Source organism: Arachis stenosperma, chromosome 3 (assembly GCF_014773155.1).
Source record: "Arachis stenosperma cultivar V10309 chromosome 3, arast.V10309.gnm1.PFL2, whole genome shotgun sequence".
Classification (NCBI taxonomy): domain Eukaryota; kingdom Viridiplantae; phylum Streptophyta; class Magnoliopsida; order Fabales; family Fabaceae; genus Arachis; species Arachis stenosperma.
Genome location: NC_080379.1, coordinates 136,642,322 through 136,666,207, shown reverse-complemented (window position 1 = coordinate 136,666,207; position 23,886 = coordinate 136,642,322).

The following is a 23,886-nucleotide window of genomic DNA, read 5'->3' as shown; positions in this document are numbered from 1 at the left end:
AAACTCAAAGATAGCTACCAAGATGTCAAATACAATAGTAAAGGTCCTACTTATAGAAAACTAGTAGCCTAAGGTGTACTAAGATGAGTAAATGACATAAAAAAATCCACTTCCGGGCCCACTTGGTGTGTGCTTGGGCTGAGCAAATGAAGCTTTTCGTGTAGAGACTCCTCTTGAGTTAAACGCCAGCTTTTATGCCAGTTTGGGCGTTTACTCCATTTGGGTGCCAGTTCCGGCGTTTAACGCTGGAATTTCTTGAGGTGACTTTGAACGCCGGTTTGGGCCATCAAATCTTGGGCAAAGTATGGACTATCATATATTGCTGGAAAGCCCAGGATGTCTAATTTTCAACCCCGTTGAGAGCGCACCAATTGGGCTTCTGTAGCTCCAGAAAATCCACTTCGAGTGCAGGGAGGTCAGAATCCAACAGCATCTGCAGTCCTTTTGAGTCTTTGGATCAGATTTTTGCTCAGATTCCTCAATTTCAGCCAGAAAATACCTGAAATCACAGAAAAACACACAAACTCATAGTAAAGTCCAGAAGAGTGAATTTTAATTAAAAACTAATAAAAATATACTAAAAACTAACTAGATCACACTAAAAACATACTAAAAACAATGCCAAAAAGCGTACAAATTATCCGCTCATCAATCCCTCTCCTTTCTTCTCTTTTGCTTGAGGACAAGCAAAGCTCTAAGTTTGGTGTGGTTATCTGTGATCACAAAAACATACTCATTAAGATCATGGCTCCTAAAGGAAAACAACCCACCCCAAGGGGCAAGAAAGAGAGTGCTCCAAAGCCACTTTGGAATCAAGGGAAGTTCTTAACTAAAGAACATTCAGACCATTACTACAAATAATGAGTCACAGATCAGTGATCCCGGAAGTCAAATTTGATCTGAAGAAGATGAATATCAAGAGATTCAGAGCAAATTCGAATCAGGAATTGGGAATTCTGACCAATCCTGAACGAAAGTGGGAAGAACATGGTTCGGAGTTCTATGCTAATCTATGGCAGACAGATAGGCAGAGAATAATTGGAGCTGCTCTCTATGACCATCGGACCTTAGTCAGAGGAAAGATTGTTCATACTCATCCTGACAAGATCAGGGAGATATTTAAGATTCCTCAACTGAAGATGACCCAGACTCCTTTAACAGGAGAATGATGGGTAAATAAGGTCTAGACAGATTCTAGAGGATATATGCATCCCTGAAGCCAGGTGGACTACCAGCACCACTGGCACCCCCAATTCAACTCAAAGAAAGATCTAAAACCAGTAGCAGAGCTGGCTAGATTTCATTGGGCGTTCTATATTCCCACCACAACCGTTCTGAAGTTACCATCAAAAGAGCTGTCATGATTCACTGCATCATGTTGGGAAAAGAGGTAGAAGTCCATCACTGATCTCATGTGAGCTATACAAAATAGCAAACAGGAATTCCAAGGACGCCAATTGGCCTATCCAAGCTTAATCTCTATGCTCTGCAAAGATGCCGAGTGAAGATGGGAATAACAGAGTATATTCCAGTTGAGGCCAATCACTGGAATATCAATGGTCAGACAACAGCAACAAGATGATTCAGCAAGAGGAAGCACAGGAAGCCCTCCCAGAACTGCCTCATTCGAATATTGGGAACATCTTGAGGCTTCTATTTCCAAATTGCAAGAAGCTATGGACCAAATAAAGGAAGAACAGAACATCAAGTAGCATGCTTGCAAACTGCTTAAGGAACAGGAAGAGCAAGGGCGTGATCTAAGGGAGCTAAAGCGCCAAAAATTAATCCTTGAAAAGCACCCCACAGATTAGAGGAACATCTACTCCTCAAATAACAGGTTGCTGAGTTCCAATTTTTCTGCTTTAACTTAGTGATAGTATTATTATAGAATTTACCTTAGGATATTTTAGTTGTAATTAGTATGTCTATTTTGATTTTATTTCCAATTAAGCTATAATTTATTTTCTCATCATCATCAGCATGAATAAGTAGTAATTTTTTTTAGAATAAGAAGTAATCTATTTTTTCGAGTTCTTAATAATAAAAATTATAATTAATTATGTGTGGTGGCAATACTTTTTGTTCTCTGAATAAATGCTTGAACAGTGCATAACTTGTACTTTGAATTTGATGAATATTGGCTCCTGAAAGAATGAGGAACACGAAAAATATTATTGATGATATGAAAAATCATGAAATTGATTCTTGAAGCAAGAAAAAGCAGATGAAAAAAAAAGGAGAAGAAGGAGCAATAGAAAAAGCCACGAGCCCTTAAAACCAAAAGGCAAGGGTAAAAAGGATCCAAGGCTTTGAGCATCAAGGATAGGAGGGCCCAAGGAAATAAAATCCAGGCCTAAGCGGCTAAACCAAGCTGTCCCTAACCATGTGCTTGTGGCATGCAGGTCCAAGTTACAAACTTGAGACTGAGTGGTTAAAGTCGTGATCCAAGGCAAACAGAGTGTGCTTAAGAGCCTGGACACCTCTGACTGGGACTCTAGCAAAGCTAAGTCACAATCTGAACAAGGTTCACCTAGTCATGTGTCTGTGGCATTTATGTATCCGGTGGTAATACTGGAAACAAAGTGCTTAGGGCCACGGCCAAGACTCATAAAATAACTGTGTTCAAGAATCAACATACTACACTAGGAGAATCAATAATACTATCTGAATTCTGAGTTCCTATGGATGCCAATCATTCTGAATTTCAAAGGATAAGGGAGATGCCAAACTGTTCAGAAACAAAAGCTACAAGCCCCGCTCATCTAATACGAATCTGAGCTTCATTTTAAAACTCTAAAATATTATTACTTCTTAATTTCTATTAAAACCTATTTTATTTATCTAGTTGCTTGAGGACAAGCAACAGTTTAAGTTTGGTGTTGTGAGAGCGGATATTTTATACGCTTTTTGGGGGTAATTTCATGTAGATTTAGTATGTTTTAATTAGTTTTTAATAGAATTTTATTAGTTTTTAAGCAAAAATCATATTTCTGGACTTTACTATGAGTGTGTGTATTTTTCTGTGATTTCAGGTATTTTCTGGCTGAAATTGAGGAAGCTGAGCAGAAATCTGACTTAGGCTGAAAAAGGACTGCTGATGCTGTTGGATCCTGACCTCCCTACACTCGAAATAGATTTTCTGGAGCTACAGAAGTCCAATTGGCGCGCTCTCAATGGCGTTGGAAAGTAGACATCCAGGGCTTTCCAGAAATATATAATAGTCCATACTTTGCGCGAAGATAGACGACGTAACTTGGCGTTGAACGCCAAGTACATGCTGCTATCTGGAGTTAAACGCCAGAAAAACGTCATGATCCGGAGTTGAACGCCCAAAACACGTCATAACTTGGAGTTCAACTCCAAGAAAAGTCTCTACTCGTGGATAGCTTTAGTCTCAGCCCCAGCACACACCAAGTGGGCCCCAGAAGTGGATTTCTGCACCAATTATCTTAGTTTACTCATATTCTGTAAACCTAGGATACTAGTTTACTATTTAAACAACTTTTAGTGAATTATTCTGTATCTCATGACATTTTCAGATCTGAATTACATACTTTTTGACGGCATGAGTCTCTAAACTCCATTGTTGGGGGTGAGGAGCTCTGCAGCGTCTCGATGAATTAATACAATTCCTTTGTTTTCTATTCAAACACGCTTGTTCTTATCTAAGATGTTCATTCGCGCTTAATTATGGAGAAGGTGATGATCCGTGACACTCATCACCTTCCTCAACCCATGAACATGTGTCTGACAACCACCTCCGTTCTACATCAGATTGAATGAGTATCTCTTAGATTCATTACTCAGAATCTTCGTGGTATAAGCCGGATTGATGGCGGCATTCATGAGAATCCGGAAAGTCTAAACCTTGTCTGTGGTATTCTGAGTAGGATTCCGGGATTGAATGACTGTGACGAGCTTCAAACTCCTGAAGGCTGGGCGTTAGTGACAAACTCAAAAGAATCAATGGATTCTATTCCAACCTGATTGAGAACCGACAGATGATTAGTCGTGCTGTGACAGAGCATAGGAACGTTTTCACTGAGAGGATGGGAAGTAGCCATTGACAACGGTGACACCCTACATAGAGCTTGCCATAGAAGGGATTTTGCGTGTGGAAAAGGATTTCAAGGAAAAGTAGAAATTCAAAGGACAAAGCATCTCCATAACTCCAACATATTTCTCATTACTGCACACCAAGTAACGAATTGATTCTCTCTTATTTTTCTAATAATTTTAAACACTTTGACTTCTTACAATTTAATCCAAATAATCTTGCTGGCTTCCTGACTAAGATAAATAAAATAAATATAGCTTGCTTCAAACCAATAATCTCCGTGGGATCAACCCTTACTCACGTAAGGTATTACTTGGACGACCCAGTGCACTTGCTGGTTAGTTGTGCGAATCTGTGTTAAATAGTCTATTAATATTGGCCACACAATTTCGTGCACCAGAGATTCATCTCAAGAGTGCATCAAGACCACTTCTATGAAGTTGTGGCCTTGAAGAAGGTGATCCCCGAGGTCTCTTTCAAACTCAAAAAGAGTGAATATCTGGAGATCCGACATGAGATTCGAAGAAGAGGTTGGGAAGTTCTTACCAACCCCATTCAACAAGTCGGAATCTTAATGGTTCAAAAGTTCTATGCCAATGCATGGATCACCAAGAACCATGATCAAAGTGTGAACCCGGATCCAAAGAATTGGCTTACAATGGTTCGGGGAAAATACTTAGATTTTAGTCCGGAAAATGTAAGGTTGGCATTCAACTTGCCCATGATGCAAGGAGATGAACATCCTTACACTAGAAGGGTCAACTTTGATCAAAGGTTGGACCAAGTCCTCACTGACATTTGTGAAGAGGGCGCCCAATGGAAGAGAGATTCAAGAGGAAAGCTGGTTCAATTGAGAAGGCATGACCTCAAGCCCATGGCTAGGGGATGGTTGGAGTTTATCCAACGCTCAATCATTCCCACTAGCAACCGGTCTGAAGTTACTCTAGACCGGGCCATCATGATTCATAGCATCATGATTGGAGAAGAAGTAGAAGTTCATGAGGTTATAGCCCAAGAACTCTATAAGGTGGCGGACAAGTCCTCTACCTTGGCAAGGTTAGCCTTTCCTCATCTCATTTGTCACCTCTGTTATTCAGTTGGAGTGGACATAGAAGGAGACATCCTCATTGATGAGGACAAGCCCATCACTAAGAAAAGGATGGAGCAAACAAGAGATCCCACTCATCATGAAATCCCTGAGATGCCTCAAGGGATGCACTTTCCTCCACAAAACTATTGGGAGCACATCAACACCTCCCTAGGAGAATTGAGTTCCAACATGGGACAACTAAGGGTGGAGCACCAAGAACATTCCATCCTCCTCCATGAAATTAGAGAAGATCAAAGAATCATGAGAGAGGAGCAACAAAGGCAAGGAAGAGACATTGAGGAGCTCAAGCACTCCATAAGATCTTCAAGAGGAAGAACAAGCCGCCATCACTAAGGTGGACCCGTTCTTTAATTTCCTTGTTCCTTATTTTCCTGTTTTTCGAAAATTATGCTTTATGTTTATCTATGTTTGTGTCTTGTGATCATTAGTGTCTTAGTGTCTATGCCTTAAAGTTATGAATGTCCTATGAATCCATCACCTCTCTTAAATGAAAAATGTTCTTAATTGAAAAAAGAGAAGAATTGCATGAATTTTGAATTTTATAACAGATTAATTATTTTGAAGTGGTGGCAATACTTTTGTTTTCTGAATGTATGCTTAAACAGTGCATATGTCTTTTGAATTTGTTGTTCATGATTGGTTGGCTCTTGAAAGAATGATGAAAAAGGAGACATGTTACTGAGGATCTAAAAAATCATAAAAATGATTCTTGAAGCAAGAAAAAGCAGTGAATACAAAAAAAAAAGAAGAAGAAGCGAAAAAAACGAAAAAAAAAAGGGAGAAAGAGAAAAAGAAAGAAAAAGAAAGAAATAAAGTTGTGATCCAAGGCAAAAAGAGTGTGCTTAAGAACCTTGGACACCTCTAATTGGGGACTTTAGCAAAGCTGAGTCACAATCTGAAAAGGTTCACCCAATTATGTGTCTGTGGCATGTATGTATCCGGTGGTAATACTGGAAGACAGAGTGCTTTGGGCCACGGCCAAGACTCATAAAGTAGCTGTGTTCAAGAATCATCATACTTAACTAGGAGAATCAATAACACTATCTGAATTCTGAGTTCCTAAAGAAGCCAATCATTCTGAATTTCAAAGGATAGAGTGAGATGCCAAAACTGTTCAGAGGCAAAAAGCTAAAGCCCCGCTCATCTAATTAATACTGATCTTCATAGATGTTTTTAGAGTTCATTGCATATTCTCTTCTTTTTATCTTATTTGATTTTCAGTTGCTTGGGGACAAGCAACAATTTAAGTTTGGCGTTGTGATGAGCGGATAATTTATACGCTTTTTGGCATTGTTTTTAGTATGTTTCTAGTATGTTTTAGTTAGTTTTTAGTATATTTTTATTAGTTTTTAGTTAAAATTCACTTTTCTGGACTTTACTATGAGTTTGTATGTTTTTCTGTAATTTCAGGTATTTTCTGGCTGAAATTGAGGGACCTGAGCAAAAATCTGATTCAGAGACTGAAAAGGACTGCAGATGCTGTTGGATTCTGACCTCCTTGCACTCGAAGTGGATTTTCTGGAGCTACAGAAGTCCAATTGGCGCGCTCTCAACGGCGTTGGAAAGTAGACATCCTGGGCTTTCCATCAATGTATAATAGTTCATACTTTGCCCAAGCTTTGATGGCCCAAACCGGCGTTCCAAATCAGCTCAAAACTGCCTGGCGTTAAACGCCGGAACTGGCACAAGAATAGGAGTTAAACGCCCAAACTGGCACAAAAGCTGGCGTTTAACTCCAAGAAGAGTCTCTACATGAAAGTGCTTCAATGCTCAGCCCAAGCACACACCAAGTGGGCCCGGAAGTGGATTTTTATGTCATTTACTCATCTTTGTAAACCCTAGGCTACTAGTTCTTTATAAATAGGACATTTTGCTATTGTATTTTCATCTTTTGATCACTTCAGATCTCTAGATCATCTTTGGACGTCTAGTTCTTAGATTATTGGGAGGCTGGCCATTCGGCCATGCCTAGACCTTGTTCTTATGTATTTTCAACGGTGGAGTTTCTACACACCATAGATTAAGGTGTGGAGCTCTGCTGTACCTCGAGTACTAATGCAATTACTATTGTTCTTCTATTCAATTCAGCTTGTTCTTATTCCAAGATATCACTTGTTCTTCAACTTGATGAATGTGATGATCCGTGACACTCATCATCATTCTCACCTATGAACGTGTGACCGTCAATCACCTCCGTTCTACCTTAGATTGGGTGGATATCTCTTGGGTTCTTTAACCGGAATCTTCGTGGTATAAGCTAGAATTGATGGCGGCATTCAAGAGAATCCGGAAGGTCTAAACCTTGTCTGTGATATTCTGAGTAGGATTCAATGATTGAATGACTGTGATGAGCTTCAAACTCGCGATTGTGGGGCGTTAGTGACAGACGCAAAAGAATCACTGGATTCTATTCCGACATGATCGAGAACCGACAGCTGGATAGCCGTGCCGTGACAGGGTGCGTTGAACATTTCCACTGAGAGGACGGGACTGTAGCCATTGACAACGGTGATGCCCAACATACAGCTTGCCATGGAAAGGAGTAAGAAGGATTGGATGAAGACAGTAGGAAAGCAGAGAGACGGAAGGGACAAAGCATCTCCATTCGCTTATCTGAAGTTCTCACCAATGATTTACATAAGTATCTCTATCTTTATCTTTATGTTTTATTCATATATCATCCATAACCATTTGAGTTTTCCTGACTAAGATTTACAAGGTGACCATAGCTTGCTTCATACCAACAATCTCCGTGGGATCGACCCTTACTCGCGTAAGGTTTATTACTTGGACGACCCAGTGCACTTGCTGGTTAGTTGTGCGAAGTTGTGTTTATGCCATGGTATTGAACACCAAGTTTTTGGATTCATTACCGGGGATTATTTGAGTTGTGAAAAGTATTGATCACAATTTCGTGCACCAGACCTCCTTGGGACTACCAACAACCACCACCATATGCCTATGAACCTCCTCCACAACATAGCCCTCAACCATACTCACAAGCTCTATACCACCAAACATTTTCAGATGACCCTAATCCATATCCACCATACCAACCACCATATGAACCATCTGAACCATACATAGAACCTCCCCAATTCCAAAATAATTACTCCCAAGAACCACCACCTCAATATAAACCATATCCATATCCTTATCAAGATAAACCATCTTCCTATTATGAGCCCTTTTCCCATCCAATGAACCCTCCTATCCACCCCAAGCCCAATAGATGATTCTCTCACTTTACTACTTCAAGGGCAAGGAGAGATGCAAAAGATGACACTAGAACTCATGGCTACCTTGACCGAGGTAGTAAATAATTTTGCCTTCCTATGCTTCAACACTCAAAGTACCCCCATGGCCGCATGTGGAGAATCTAATGAGGAGCGTAGCATGAAGGAGAGGTTAGAAACTCTGGTGAAAAGTGAGGAATGTGACTTTGTATTAGAACAATTGGAGAAAGTCGTAATTGTTGAAGAGGAAGAAGTGGTTGAAGACTTAGGAGATGTTGAGAGTCCATGGGAACCTCAAGTCATAGAGTCTCCTTCCAAGAAGTTTGAATTTGATGTTGAGGAGGGTGTACAACCTCCAAAGCATATCATAGTTGAAGACTTTGAGGAGATTGATCAAGAGATGGGTTCAATAATTGATGAATTTCTATCTACAATTGAATCCTTCCCTATTGGACTTGAAAATGAGGTTAACGAAGAAGGTGCACAACTTCCAAGGCATGTTCCCTATGAAGAATTGGACAGAATAGATCAAGAGGCAAGTTCCCTTGGTGATGATGATCATGAATCAAGTCCTCCTAGCAATGAATTTGCATCCGCAAATGAACTCCTTGAGTTTGAAGAACCTTCTCCGATTGAGTTGGAGAATGATGTAGAGATGGAAGTCCTTCGAAACGGATAGAAAGGAGTTGAATATGCTTTGTCAAGATTGTTGGAGATTTCTCTACCTAGGTTGCCATCTAATCCTTCATTTGGGTGGGTAAAACTTATCTCTCTTTGCTTTATTGTCTCACTTGAGTATGGTAATCTTGAAACGGATGGTCAACGTAGGAGGCTTTGTGGAATGAAGCATAAGAGAAGGATGTTTAGTGGTTGGCATTGCAAATCAAGGCTCATCAAGGTTGAGATTTCAAGAGCTAGATCCAAAGGTTGGACTAGTGCTCAATTAGTTGGATCTATGAGAAGAGTTTGGTATTTCATAGAGAATTTGGATTGCTTGCCACCCGAATGGGATTTTGATGATCAACTTGAAGACAGGTGTAGAAACAAGATTTGGGATCCCGACATACAAGAGGATCAACTTTGGGAGCTCAAATCTTGTGAAGAACTTCATCAAGGCTTGGTGAATTTATTTAATTTGGAAATGTTGGAACTTATTGGAAGTCCAAGCATTGGTGAAAGTTTCAAGATGAGTTCAAGCACAAACTACCATGACAAGGAGCTCACCAAATATCCAACTTAAGGACTTTAACTAAAAGTGCTAGGTGGGAGACACCCCACCATGGTAAATTCTTCCTATTTTTCCTTTTTGATTATATTGGTAGTAAGTTGAATTTTCATTTTTAGTTATGTTTATTTAGTTTAAGTTATGATTTAGCTTGTTTAATAATATTTGGCATTGGTTTGGTAACTTGTTAGTTTATTATAAAAAAATTTAAAAAATTAAAAAATTAAAAAAATTAAAAAAATTGCTACTTCTAGTCTCTCGTACAAAAACCAGAGAGTTGTGATGAAACTATGCGGGTGGGGTGCTAGGTGCACAACTCATCCCAAGCGTACGCATCACCCAGCAATTTTACCTTATCAACGCGTGGGCGTGACCGACTGATGAGCGGATAATTTGTACGCTTTTTGGCATTGTTTTTAGTATATTTTCAGTATCTTTTAGTTAGTTTTTAGTATATTTTTATTAGTTTTTAGTTAAAATTCACTTTTCTGGACTTTACTATGGGTTTGTGTGTTTTTCTGTGATTTCAGGTATTTTCTGACTGAAATTGAAGGTTCTGAGCAAAAATCTGATTCAGAGACTGAAAAGGACTGCAGATGCTGTTGGATTCTGACCTCCCTGCACTCGAAGTAGATTTTCTGGAGCTACAGAAGCCCAATTGGCGCGCTCTCAACGGCGTTGGAAAGTAGACATCCTGGGCTTTCCAGCAATATATGATAGTCCATACTTTGCCCAAGATTTGATGGCCCAAATCGGCGTAGCAATTCGGCCTCAGAAATTCCAGCGTTAAACGCCGGAACTGGCATAAAACTTGGAGTTAAACGCCCAAACTGGCATGAAAGCTGGCGTTTAACTCCAGAAAAGGTCTCTACACGAAAATGCTTCATTGCTCAGCCCAAGCACACACCAAGTGGGCCCAGAAGTGGATTTTTCTGTCATTTACTCATTTCTGTAAACCTTAGGATACTAGTTTACTATTAATAGGACCTTTTGACATTGTATCTGTACCTCATGACATTTTACACGTTTCTTTGTGTACATTCCATGGCATGAGTCTCTAAACCCCATGGTTGGGGGTGAGGAGCTCTACTGTGTCTTGATGGATTAATGCAATTACTACTGTTTCTTATTCAATCATGCTTGCTTCCATTCTAAGATATCACTTGCTCTTAACCCGGATGAATGTGATGATCCGTGACACTCATCATCATTCTCACCTATGAACATGTGCCTGACAACCACCTCTGTTCTACTTTAGATTGAGTAGATATCTCTTGGATTCCTTAACCAGAATCTTCGTGGTATAAGCTAGAACTGATGGCGGCATTCAAGAGGGTCCGGAAGGTCTAAACCTTGTCTGTGGTATTCTGAGTAGGATTCAATGACTGAATGACTGTGACGTGCTTCAAACTCCTGAAGGCGGGGCGTTAGTGACAGACGCAAAAGAATCACTGGATTCTATTCCGGCCTGATTGAGAACCGACAGATGGATAGCCGTGCCGTGACAGGGTGCGTTGAACATTTCCAATGAGAGGATGGGAGGTAGCCACTGACAACGGTGAAACCCTACATGAGCTTGCCATGGAAGGAGACTTGCGTGTTTGATGAAGAAGACAGTAGGAAAGCAGAGATTCAGAAGATGGAGCATCTCCAAAACCTCAACCTATTCTCCATTACTGCTGAACAAGTACTAATTTCATGTTCTTTTGCTTTTCACAATCAATCCTGATAATTTCTGATATCCTGACTAAGATTTACAAGATAACCATAGCTTGCTTCAAGCCGACAATCTCCGTGGGATCGACCCTTGCTCACGCAAGGTATTACTTGGACGACCCAGTGCACTTGCTGGTTAGTTGTGCGGGATTGCAAAAGTGTTATTGCAATTTCGTGCACCAAGTTTTTGGCGCCGTTGCCGGGGATTGTTCGAGTTTGGACAACTGACGGCTTATCTTGTTGCTTAGATTAGGACTGTTTTATTTTTGTTGGTTTAGAGTCTTTTAGTTGAGTCTAGTTTCATATTCTAAGTTTGGTGTCAATTGCATGCTTTTGTTTTTCTTTTAAAATTTTCGTTTTTGCATGTTCCTAGTCCCTTCTTGATTCATAAAAATTCTAAGTTTGGTGTCCTCTTTGTGTTTTTCCTTTAAAATTTTCGAAAATTAGTGTTTGATTTTCTAAAAATTTTAAGTTTGGTGTCTTTTTGTTGTTTTTCTCTTTCCTCTTTTCAAAAATCAAATCTTTTTCATAAAAATTTTTCAATCATATCTTTTTAATTGCTGTTTTCAAAATCTTTTTAATTAGCTAATTGATTCAGTTCTCAATTTGTTTTGATCTTATTTTCTTTTTTATTTTCGATTTTTTTTATTTTAATTTTCTTTTGTTTTATTTTATTTTTTTTTTTTTCGTTTAACTCAAAAAAAAAAACAAAAAACAAAAAAAAAACAAAATTTATCTACTTGCAATCATTATCATTTCCCTTTTGTCCATTATGGACCTAAGAGGGATTGATCAGTCCAAAAGGACTCTGGGGTCATATGCTAACCCCATTACAGCTGCATATGGGAGTAGCATCTGTACACCTCCCATCAAAGCAAGCAGCTTTGAGCTAAACCCTCAACTCATTATCATAGTGCAGCAAAATTGCCAGTATTCCGGTCTTCCACAGGAAGAACCTACTGAGTTTCTGGCACAGTTCTTACAAATTGCTGACACAGTACATGATAAAGAGGTAGATCAGGATGTCTACAGACTATTACTGTTTCCATTTGCTGTAAAAGATCAAGCAAAAAGGTGGTTGAATAACCAACCTACAGCAAGCATAAAGACATGGAAACAGTTGTCAGACAAATTCCTGAATCATTTTTACCCTCCAAAGAGGATGACACAGCTAAGGCTGGACATCCAAGGCTTTAAACAAGAGGATAATGAATCCCTTTATAGTGCCTGGGAGAGGTATAGAGGTATGCTTAGAAAATGCCCCTCTGAAATGTTTTCAGAGTGGGTCCAATTAGACATCTTCTACTTTGGGCTCACAGAAAAAGCTCAGATGTCTTTAGACCACTCAGCTGGTGGATCTATACACATGAAGAAGACAATTGAAGAAGCTCAAGAGCTTATAGACACGGTTGCTAGAAATCAATACTTATATTCTAGCAATGAGTTCGTTCCAAAAGAGGAAGTCATGACATTAGTCACTGATCCTAATCCTCAAGAACAGATGAATGAGCTTAATCAACAATTGCTCCTGATGACTGAACAGTTAGCAGAATTTAAAGAAATGCTCCATGATACTAAGGTTGCTAACAAGATATTAGAACTGCAGTTGAATCAAGCAAAATAGCAAATATCTAAACAGATAACAGAGGAATGTCAAGCAGTTCAACTGAGGAGTGGGAAGACATTGAATAACACTACTCAAAAGAGCAAAAAGCCAAACAAGGAACAATTGACAGAGGATAACCAAACCACTGTTCAAAATCCCTCTGAGGACAGTAAGAGCCCAGAGAGGAATGTTATTGGCGTTCAAACGCCAGAAAGGGAAGGAAAGCTGGCGTTAAACGCCCATTCCTTGCCCAGTTCTGGCGTTCAAACGCCAGAAAAGGGGGAAAAGCTGGCGTTAAACGCCCATTCCCTGCCCAGTTCTGGCGTTCAAACGCCAGAAAAGGGGGAAAAGTTGGCGTTTAACGCCCATTTTCCACCCAATCCTGGCGTTCAGACGCCAAGGGAAGATCAGACACCTGAGAGTGCTGACAGTAATCCCTCTAAAAAGGCTTCTTCAACCACTTCTGTAAGGAATAAACCTGCAGCATCTAAGGTTGAAGAATATCAAGCCAAGATGCCTTATCCTCAGAAACTCCGCAAGGCGGAACAGGATAAGCAATTTGCCCGCTTTGCAGACTATCTAAGGACTCTTGAAATAAAGATTCCGTTTGCAGAGGCACTTGAGCAAATACCCTCTTATGCTAAGTTCATGAAAGAGATCTTAAGTCATAAGAAGGATTGGAGAGAAACTGAAAAAGTATTTCTCACTGAAGAATGCAGTGCAGTCATTCTGAAAAGCTTACCAGAAAAGCTTCAAGATCCTGGAAGCTTTATGATACCATGCACACTAGAAGGTGCTTGCACCAAGACAGCTTTATGTGATCTTGGAGCAAGCATCAATCTAATACCTGCATCCACTATCAGAAAGCTTGGGTTGGCTGGAGAAGTCAAACCAACCAGGATATGCCTCCAACTTGCTGATGGCTCCATTAAACACCCATCAGGCATAATAGAGGACATGATTGTCAAGGTTGGACCCTTTGCTTTCCCAACTGACTTTGTGGTGCTGGAAATGGAGGAGCACAAGAGTGCAACTCTCATTCTAGGAAGACCTTTCCTAGCAACTGGACGAACTCTCATTGATGTACAAAGAGGGGAAGTAACCCTCAGAGTCAATGAGGATGAGTTCAAGTAGAATGCTGTAAAAGCTATGCAGTATCCAGACGCACCAAATGACTGCATGGGCGCTGACATTATTGACTCTCTGGTAGAAGAGATCAATATGGCTGAAAGCCTAGAATCAGAGCTTGAGGACATCTTCAAAGATGCTCAACCTGATCAAGAAGAACTAGAGGAAGCAAAGGAATTTTCGAAAATTCTTCAGGAAGAGGATAAACCTCCCAAGCCTGAACTCAAACCTCTACCACCATCCCTGAAGTATGCATTTCTGGGAGAGGGTGAAACTTTTCCAGTGATTATAAACTCTGCTTTAAATCCACAGGAAGAGGAAGCACTGATTCAAGTGCTAAGGACACACAAGACAGCTCTTGGGTGGCCCATAAGTGATCTCAAAGGCATTAGCCCAGCTAGATGCATGCACAAGATCCTGTTGGAGGATAATGCCAAACCAGTGGTTCAACCACAAAGGAGGCTAAACCCAGCCATGAAGGAGGTAGTGCAGAAAGAGGTCACTAAATTACTAGAGGCTGGGATTATTTATCCTATTTCTGATAGCCCCTGGGTGAGCCCTGTCCAAGTTGTCCCCAAGAAGGGAGGCATGACAGTGGTTCATAATGAAAAGAATGAACTGGTTCCTACAAGAACAGTCACAGGGTGGCGCATGTGTATTGACTACAGAAGGCTCAATACAGCCACCAGAAAGGATCATTTTCCTTTACCATTCATAGACCAAATGCTAGAAAGACTAGCTGGTCATGATTACTACTGCTTTTTGGATGACTATTCAGGCTACAACCAAATTGTAGTAGATCCTCAGGACCAAGAGAAAACGGCATTTACTTGCCCTTCTGGCGTGTTTGCCTACAGAAGGATGCCTTTTGGTCTGTGCAATGCACCTGCTACCTTTCAGAGGTGCATGCTCTCTATCTTTTCAGATATGGTAGAGAAATTTCTGGAAGTCTTCATGGATGACTTCTCAGTATATGGAGACTCATTCAGCTCCTGTCTTAACCACTTATCACTTGTCCTGAAAAGATGCCAAGAGACTAACCTGGTTTTAAACTGGGAGAAATGTCACTTTATGGTGACTGAGGGAATTGTCCTTGGGCACAAAATTTCAAGCAAGGGAATAGAGGTGGATAAGGCAAAGGTAGAGGTAATTGAAAAATTACCACCACCTGCCAATGTTAAGGCAATCAGAAGCTTTCTGGGGCATGCGGGATTTTATAGAAGGTTTATAAAGGATTTTTCGAAAATTGCAAAACCTTTGAGTAACCTGCTAGCTGCTGACACACCATTTGTGTTTGACACACAGTGTCTGCAGGCATTTGAGACCCTGAAAGCTAAGCTGGTCACAGCACCAGTCATCTCTGCACCAGATTGGGCATTACCATTTGAATTGATGTGTGATGCCAGTGATCATGCCATTGGTGCAGTGTTGGGACAGAGGCATAACAAACTTCTGCATGTCATTTACTATGCTAGCCGTGTTCTAAATGATGCACAGAAGAATTACACAACCACAGAAAAAGAATTACTTGCAGTGGTTTATGCCATTGACAAGTTTAGATCTTATCTAGTAGGATCCAAGGTGGTTGTGTACACTGACCATGCTGCTCTTAAATACTTACTCACAAAGCAGGATTCAAAACCCATACTTATCAGATGGGTGTTGCTTCTGCAAGAGTTTGATATAGAAATAAGAGACAGAAAAGGGACAGAGAACCAAGTAGCTGATCATCTGTCCCGAATAGAACCAGTAGCTGGGGCGTCCCTCCCTTCTACTGAGATCTCTGAGACTTTCCCAGATGAGCAACTATTTGCCATTCAGGAAGCTCCATGGTTTGCAGATATGGCAAACTATAAAGCTGTGAGGTTCATACCCAAGGAGTACAGCAGAGTGCAAAGAAAGAAATTAATTTCAGATGCCAAGTACTACCTCTGGGATGAACCATATCTCTTTAAGAGATGTGCTGACGGAGTGATCCGCAGATGTGTACCCAGAGAAGAAGCACAAAGGATCCTATGGCATTGCCATGGATCACAGTATGGAGGACATTTCGGAAGTGAGCGAACAGCCACTAAAGTCCTCCAGTGTGGCTTCTACTGGCCCACTCTCTATAAAGATTCCCGAGAGTTTGTGCGTAACTGTGACAGTTGCCAAAGAGCTGGTAACCTGCCTCACGGATATGCCATGCCTCAACAAGGGATATTAGAGATAGAATTGTTTGATGTATGGGGAATTGACTTCATGGGGCCATTCCCACCATCATACTCAAACACTTACATTCTGGTGGTTGTGGACTATGTATCTAAGTGGGTAGAAGCAATTGCTACACCCACTAATGATACTAAGACCGTGCTAAAGTTCCTCCAGAAACACATCTTCAGCAGATTTGGTGTTCCCAGAGTACTAATCAGTGATGGGGGCACTCATTTCTGCAATAAACAGCTATACTCTGCTATGGTTAGATACGGAATTAGCCATAAAGTGGCGACTCCGTATCATCCACAGACAAATGGGCAAGCTGAAGTTTCTAACAGAGAGCTAAAAAGAATCCTAGAACGGACTGTGATAGCCCGAAGAAAGGATTGGGCAAAGAGCTTGGATGATGCTCTGTGGGCATACAGAACAGCATTCAAAACTCCTATAGGAACCTCTCCATACCAACTGGTGTATGGGAAGGCCTGTCATTTGCCTGTGGAACTGGAACATAAAGCCTACTGGGCAACCAGATTCCTAAACATGGATGCTCAGTTAGCTGGTGAAAAAAGATTGCTCCAGTTAAATGAGCTAGAGGAGTTCAGACTCAATGCCTTTGAAAATGCAAAAATTTATAAGGAAAAGGCAAAGAAATGGCATGACAAGAAATTGTCAACCAGAGTCTTTGAGCCAGGACAAAAAGTTCTGCTCTTCAACTCCAGGCTCAAATTGTTCCCAGGAAAACTCAAATCCCGGTGGAGGGGTCCGTATGTGATCACAGGAGTGTCACCATATGGATATGTTGAGCTTCAAGATATTGATTCTGACAAAAAGTTCATTGTTAATGGACAGAGAATCAAGCATTATCTTGAGAGCAATTTTGAGCAGGAATGCTCAAAAATGAGACTTGAGTGATTCTCAGTGAAGGTCCAGCTAAAGACAGTAAAGAAGCGCTTGCTGGGAGGCAACCCAGTCATTAGGAGTTTATATGATTAGTTCTTACAGAGGCAAGTATCAAAAATGAAGGAATTCACAGAGTTACAGAAGGATTCAGCTCAAAAAGCAGAGAAAATGAGCTTACTGGCGAAAAAACGCCAGTAAGGGGCATTTTGGGCGTTAAACGCCCAGAATGGTACGCCAGGAATGGTGCCATTTTGGGCGTTAAACGCCAGAATGGGCACCATTCTGGGCGTTTAACGCCAGGTGTGCAGCATCCTGGGCGTTTTGGAAAAACGCCCAGTGATAAAGGATTTCTGGCGTTTAACGCCAGCCAGGGCACCTAGCTGGGCGTTAAACGCCCAAAAGGGGCAACAAATGGGCGTTAAACGCCAGAATGGGTGCCATTCTGGGCGTTTAACGCCAGCAAGGTGGGGGGACCACAATTTTGTTTTCAAATCAAATTTTTTCAAACTTTCCTTTTCTTCCCATACTTTTCTACAAAATCACACTTCAATCATTCATCATTCACTTTCAAATCTTCAAAAATCAAAACCATTCTTCAAATTTATTTCAAATCAATTACAAACATTGTTCAAAAATTTCACCCTTTTCTCAATTTCTTTCCAAATCTTCTCAAATCTCCTTTCAAATTTCTCTTTTTTCGAAAACTCCCCTCCCCACCTTATAAATACACGTTTGGCTCCCTCATTCCACCACACCATTCGAATTTCCTCTTCCTCCCCCTCTCTTCTCTCTTTTCTTTTGCTTGAGGACAAGCAAACCTCTAAGTTTGGTGTGCTTTTCCGTGATCACTAAGCCAAGATTCATCAAGATCATGGCTCCTAAGGGAAAACAAACCAATTTAAGAGGAAAGAAAGAGACTAATCCAAAGAATCTTTGGAATCAAGAGAAGTTCTTAACTAAAGAACATGAAGACCATTATCACAAAATAATGGGTCTGAGGTCAGTGATCCCGGAAGTTAAATTTGATCTGAAAGAAGATGAATATCCGGGGATCCAAGAGCAAATTCGAAACAGAGGATGGGAAGTTCTAACCAATCCTGAGACAAAGGTTGGAAGGAACATGGTTCAGGAATTCTACTCAAATCTGTGGCTGACAGATAAGCAGAGAATGACTGGAACCGCTTACCATACCTACAGAACCATGGTCAGAGGGAAAGTTATGTACTTCCATCTGGACAAAATAAGAGAAATCTTCAAGTTACCTCAACTGCAAGATGATCCTGACTCCTTTAATAGGAGAATGGTGAGAGTAGATAAAGGGTTGGATCAAGTTCTAGAGGACATATGCCTCCCTGGAACTAAGTGGATAACCAATTCTAAGGGTGTCCCAAACCAACTCAAGAGGGGAGACCTCAAACCAATTGCAAGAGGTTGGCTAGACTTTATTGGGCGTTCCATACTGCCCACTAGCAACCGTTCTGAGGTTACCATCAAGAGAGCAGTGATGATTCATTGCATTATGCTTGGAAAAGAAGTGGAGGTTCATCATGTGATTGCTTGTGAGATCTACACAATTGCAAATAAGAATTCCACTGAAGCCAAACTGGCTTATCCAAGCTTGATCTCCTTGCTCTGTAAAGAGGCTGGGGTGAAGATGGGAGTAGATGAATTCATACCCATTGAACATCCAATCACCAAGAAGTCAATGGAAGGACAAGTGCAAGAAAACTCTATCAAAAGGAGGGCGCAGGAGTTCCTCCCTGAATTTCCTGAAATTGGCTACTGGGCCAGCCTAGAAGCATCTATCACCAAGTTGCAAGAAACTATGGAGCAACTTAAGGAAGAACAGCAGAATCAGAACTGCATGCTCTGCAAATTGCTGAAGGAGCAAGAGAAGCAGGGGCGTGAACTCCAAGAGATGAAACGCCAAAAGCTCTCCTCTCAAGCTGAGGGAGCATCCACTTTTCAAAATCAAGGTTGTTGAGTCCTAACTCTGTGAAAACCTCTATCATTAGGAGCCTATTTTTTTCGTTTTTGTTTTGTTCTTCTATTTTTAGTTTCATTTTATATTTATTTTCTGAGTCTTGTTCTTAATTCATAATTAATAAAATTTAAAGTTATTGCCTTAAAAGCTATGGATGTCCTATGAATCCATCACCTCTCTTAAAAGAAAAATGCTTTAATCACAAAAGAATAAGAAGTACAGGATTTCGAAATTTATCTCTGAAACTAGTTGAATTAGTTTGATGTGGTGACAATACTTTTTGTTTTCTGAATGAATGCTTGAACAGTGCATATGTCTCTTGAATTTGTTGTTTTGAGAATGTTAAAATTGTTGGCTCTTGAAAGAATGAGGAGAAAGAGAACTGTTATTGAGGATCTGAAAAATCATCAAAATGATTCTTGAAGCAAGAAAAAGCAAAAAAAAAATTCGAAAAAAAAGAGAAGAAAAGAAAAGAAGAAAAGAAAAAGAAAGAAATAAAGTTGTGAACCAAGGCAAAAAGAGTGTGCTTAAGAACCTTGGACACCTCTAATTGGGGACTCTAGCAAAGCTGAGTCACAATCTAAAAAGGTTCACCCAATTATGTGTCTGTGGCATGTATGTATCCGGTGGTAATACTGGAAGACAGAGTGCTTTGGGCCACAGCCAAGACTCATACACTAGCTATGTTCAAGAATCATCATACCTAACTAGGAGAATCAATAACACTATCTGAGTTCTGAGTTCTCATAGATGCCAATCATTCTGAACCTCAAAGGATAGAGCGAGATGCCAAAACTGTTCGGAGGCAAAAAGCTACTAGTCCCGCTCATCTAATTGGAACTATGTTTCTTTGATATTTTGGAGTCTATAGTATATTCTCTTCTTTTTATTCTATTTTGATTTTCAGTTGCTTGGGGACAAGCAACAATTTAAGTTTGGTGTTGTGATGAGCGGATAATTTGTACGCTTTTTGGCATTGTTTTTAGTATGTTTTCAGTATCTTTTAGTTAGTTTTTAGTATATTTTTATTAGTTTTTAGTTAAAATTCACTTTTCTGGACTTTACTATGGGTTTGTGTGTTTTTCTGTGATTTCAGGTATTTTCTGACTGAAATTGAAGGTTCTGAGCAAAAATCTGATTCAGAGACTGAAAAGGACTGCAGATGCTGTTGGATTCTGACCTCCCAGCACTCTAAGTAGATTTTCTGGAGCTACAGAAGCCCAATTGGCGCGCTCTCAACGGCGTTGGAAAGTAGACATCCTGGGCTTTCCAGCAATATATGATAGTCTATACTTTGCCCAAGATTTGATGGCCCAAATCGGCGTAGCAATTCGGCCTCAGAAATTCCAGCGTTAAACGCCGGAACTGGCATAAAACTTGGAGTTAAACGCCCAAACTGGCATGAAAGCTGGCGTTTAACTCCAGAAAAGGTCTCTACACGAAAATGCTTCATTGCTCAGCCCAAGCACACACCAAGTGGGCCCGGAAGTGGATTTTTCTGTCATTTACTCATTTCTGTAAACCTTAGGATACTAGTTTACTATTAATAGGACCTTTTGACATTGTATCTGTACCTCATGACATTTTACACATTTCTTTGTGTACATTCCACGGCATGAGTCTCTAAACCCCATGGTTGGGGGTGAGGAGCTCTACTGTGTCTTGATGGATTAATGCAATTACTACTGTTTCTTATTCAATCATGCTTGCTTCCATTCTAAGATATCACTTGCTCTTAACCCGGATGAATGTGATGATCCGTGACACTCATCATCATTCTCAACTATGAACATGTGCCTGACAACCACCTCTGTTCTACTTTAGATTGAGTAGATATCTCTTGGATTCCTTAACCAGAATCTTCGTGGTATAAGCTAGAACTGATGGCGGCATTCAAGAGGGTCCGGAAGGTCTAAACCTTGTCTGTGGTATTCTGAGTAGGATTCAATGACTGAATGACTGTGACGTGCTTCAAACTCCTGAAGGCGGGGCGTTAGTGACAGACGCAAAAGAATCACTGGATTCTATTCCGGCCTGATTGAGAACCGACAGATGGATAGCCGTGCCGTGACAGGGTGCGTTGAACATTTCCAATGAGAGGATGGGAGGTAGCCACTGACAACGGTGAAACCCTACATACAGCTTGCCATGGAAGGAGCCTTGCGTGTTTGATGTAGAAGACAGTAGGAAAGCAGAGATTCAGAAGATGGAGCATCTCCAAAACCTCAACCTATTCTCCATTACTGCTGAACAAGTACTAATTTCATGTTCTTTTGCTTTTCACAATCAATCCTGATAATTTCTGATATCCTGACTAAGATTTACAAGATAACCATAGCTTGCTTCAAGCCGACAATCTCCGTGGGATCGACCCTTGCTCACGCAAGGTATTACTTGGACGACCCAGTGCACTTGCTGGTTAGTTGTGCGGGATTGCAAAAGTGTTATTGCAATTTCGTGCACCACCGACGCGCACGCATCATACCTGAATGCCGCCTCTAGTACAAAAACCAAAGAGTTATGATGGAACTGTGCAGCTTTCGTGCGTCTGGCACGAAAAGTAGTCACGCGCATGCATGACTGACGCTCACGCGTCACATTTTATTTTGGGCCACCCACCGTATGCATGGACGACGCTCACGCGTCACCTGCTTTTTTCTGTTTTCACGCGCATGCGTGATTCATGCGCGCGCATCGCCTGCGCTTTCCTTTCTTCTTCTTTCTTCTCTCTTTTCTTCTTCTTTTCCCTTCCTTTCTCACTTTCTTCTCCTCCCTTCTCATCCTTATCCTCTTTTATTTTCTTTTGTCAATTGTAGTTGCATACCTTCATTATTACATTTTAACTTTCTGCTTCTTATTTTCTCTTCTAAGTTTGCTATTTTTCCATTGGTGTTGACTTTTCTTACTTAAATATTGAATATTTCTTGCATTATTTTGGTATTTCGTGACTTGTTTTGTATTATTGGGTGATGATATTTATAGGTCAATGCTTATCTTTTACGACACTTACATTCTTTGTGCATTGATATGAACTCATATTGTCTTTCATGACCCACTCTTTCCTATATGAACTTGATGCTTCCGAGTATTCTCTTCATGCCATTTACTTATGCTTTGACTTTACTCTTGAATCAAGTGTTTATTGATATGTCATTCACTTATATTGCTTTCTCACTTATATGTTGTAGCTACCATGTAGTTGAGAAACACACTCTTATTTGGCATTAGCCCCACCTATATTTTATTTGCTATGATATCTTTATCTTTGGGCTTAATCTTCCGCCTTTTTTCTCTCTTTTCAGGCCGGTCACCAAGAAGGGAAATGACAAGCTTCTAAATGGAGCGACAAACAAGTTTCTTTGCACAATCCTTTGAAGAAACTCATCAATTGTAGTAACCATACTCCACTTTTCTCATCTTTGCATGCACCGAGGACGGTAAAATCTTTAAGTGTGGGGAGGTCGAGACCGAATTTCGTGGGTAACAATTCCTTTTCCCAACACCAATTCTTACTCTTCTTTGTTAGTTAGTTATTGCATTACATGATAGATTGCATGTTAGTTAGAGTTTGTGCATATTTTACCACTATTTAGTTGAAGTGATGTTTTCTTTTCCAAGAAACTATTTTAGGGAATTTCACTAATTTGAATTAAAATTTTTGTTGAACTTACCTGAAGAAATTTAATTTGGAACATGATTTTAGAGCTCGAACAAACAAGTCTAGTGAGCTTTTTGAACCTATTTGATTGGTTGCATCTTATCAACCAATATTTTGTTTTGGTGTGTGTTGTTCTCTCTAAGATTGTGATATTTTTCTTGCTTGATTCTATATTACCATTGTTTGATGAATGAATGCATTTATGTTATTGAGACCTTGTTTCACTAAAACTCACATACCCATATGTCCTTAACCTTTAATCATCCTTCGCAAACCAATATTGAGCCTATTTTACCCCATTTATTCTTTATTTTAGCACCACTAACTATAAGTGGAAAATAATGAATGTCCTTAATTTGAATCCTTGGTTAGCTTAGACTAGTGAGAGTGTTCATGATTTAAGTATGGGGAATTTGGGTTTGGGAATACGTGGTTTGGGAATTGGGTATGTTATACCTTTTTGTAAAAATGTGAAAAAGATAGTTAAGCACATGTGCATGTATTCAATACCTTAATCATATGCATTGAGAAAAATAAAAGAAAATGAAAAACCAAAAATAAAAGAAAAAAATAAAAAGAAAATAAAAAAAGGAAAAAAAGAAAAAAAAGACAATAATAAAAAGGAGACAAAATGTCCCAAAATAAATGGTAGTAGCCATGCATATGTATTGTACTCAAAATTTAGGATGCATGAATGTGTGTAAAGATAGTCAATGGGTAGTTAGGATTTACATTGTAATTACATAGAGTATCTTAGGTTACGTGGGAAGTTTAGGTTAATCAAGGATTCGGATTTCAGTCCACTTAACCAAATACATTCCTACCTTGTCCCTAACCCCATTATAACCCTTAAAAGACCTCTTGATATATGTATTCGTGCATTAAATTTATGTTGATTGGTAGAAGAATAGCAAGTCTTAGAAAGCAAGATTAGTAGAAAATTGAGATACTCGACCCTCAAACACTAGATTGATTAGAGTGTATACACTTTCGGTGAGGGTTCGATGCTCGATTCTTTGTACCCGGCTTTCACGAACTTTCTTCTTACAAGTCTATTTGTACTTCATTT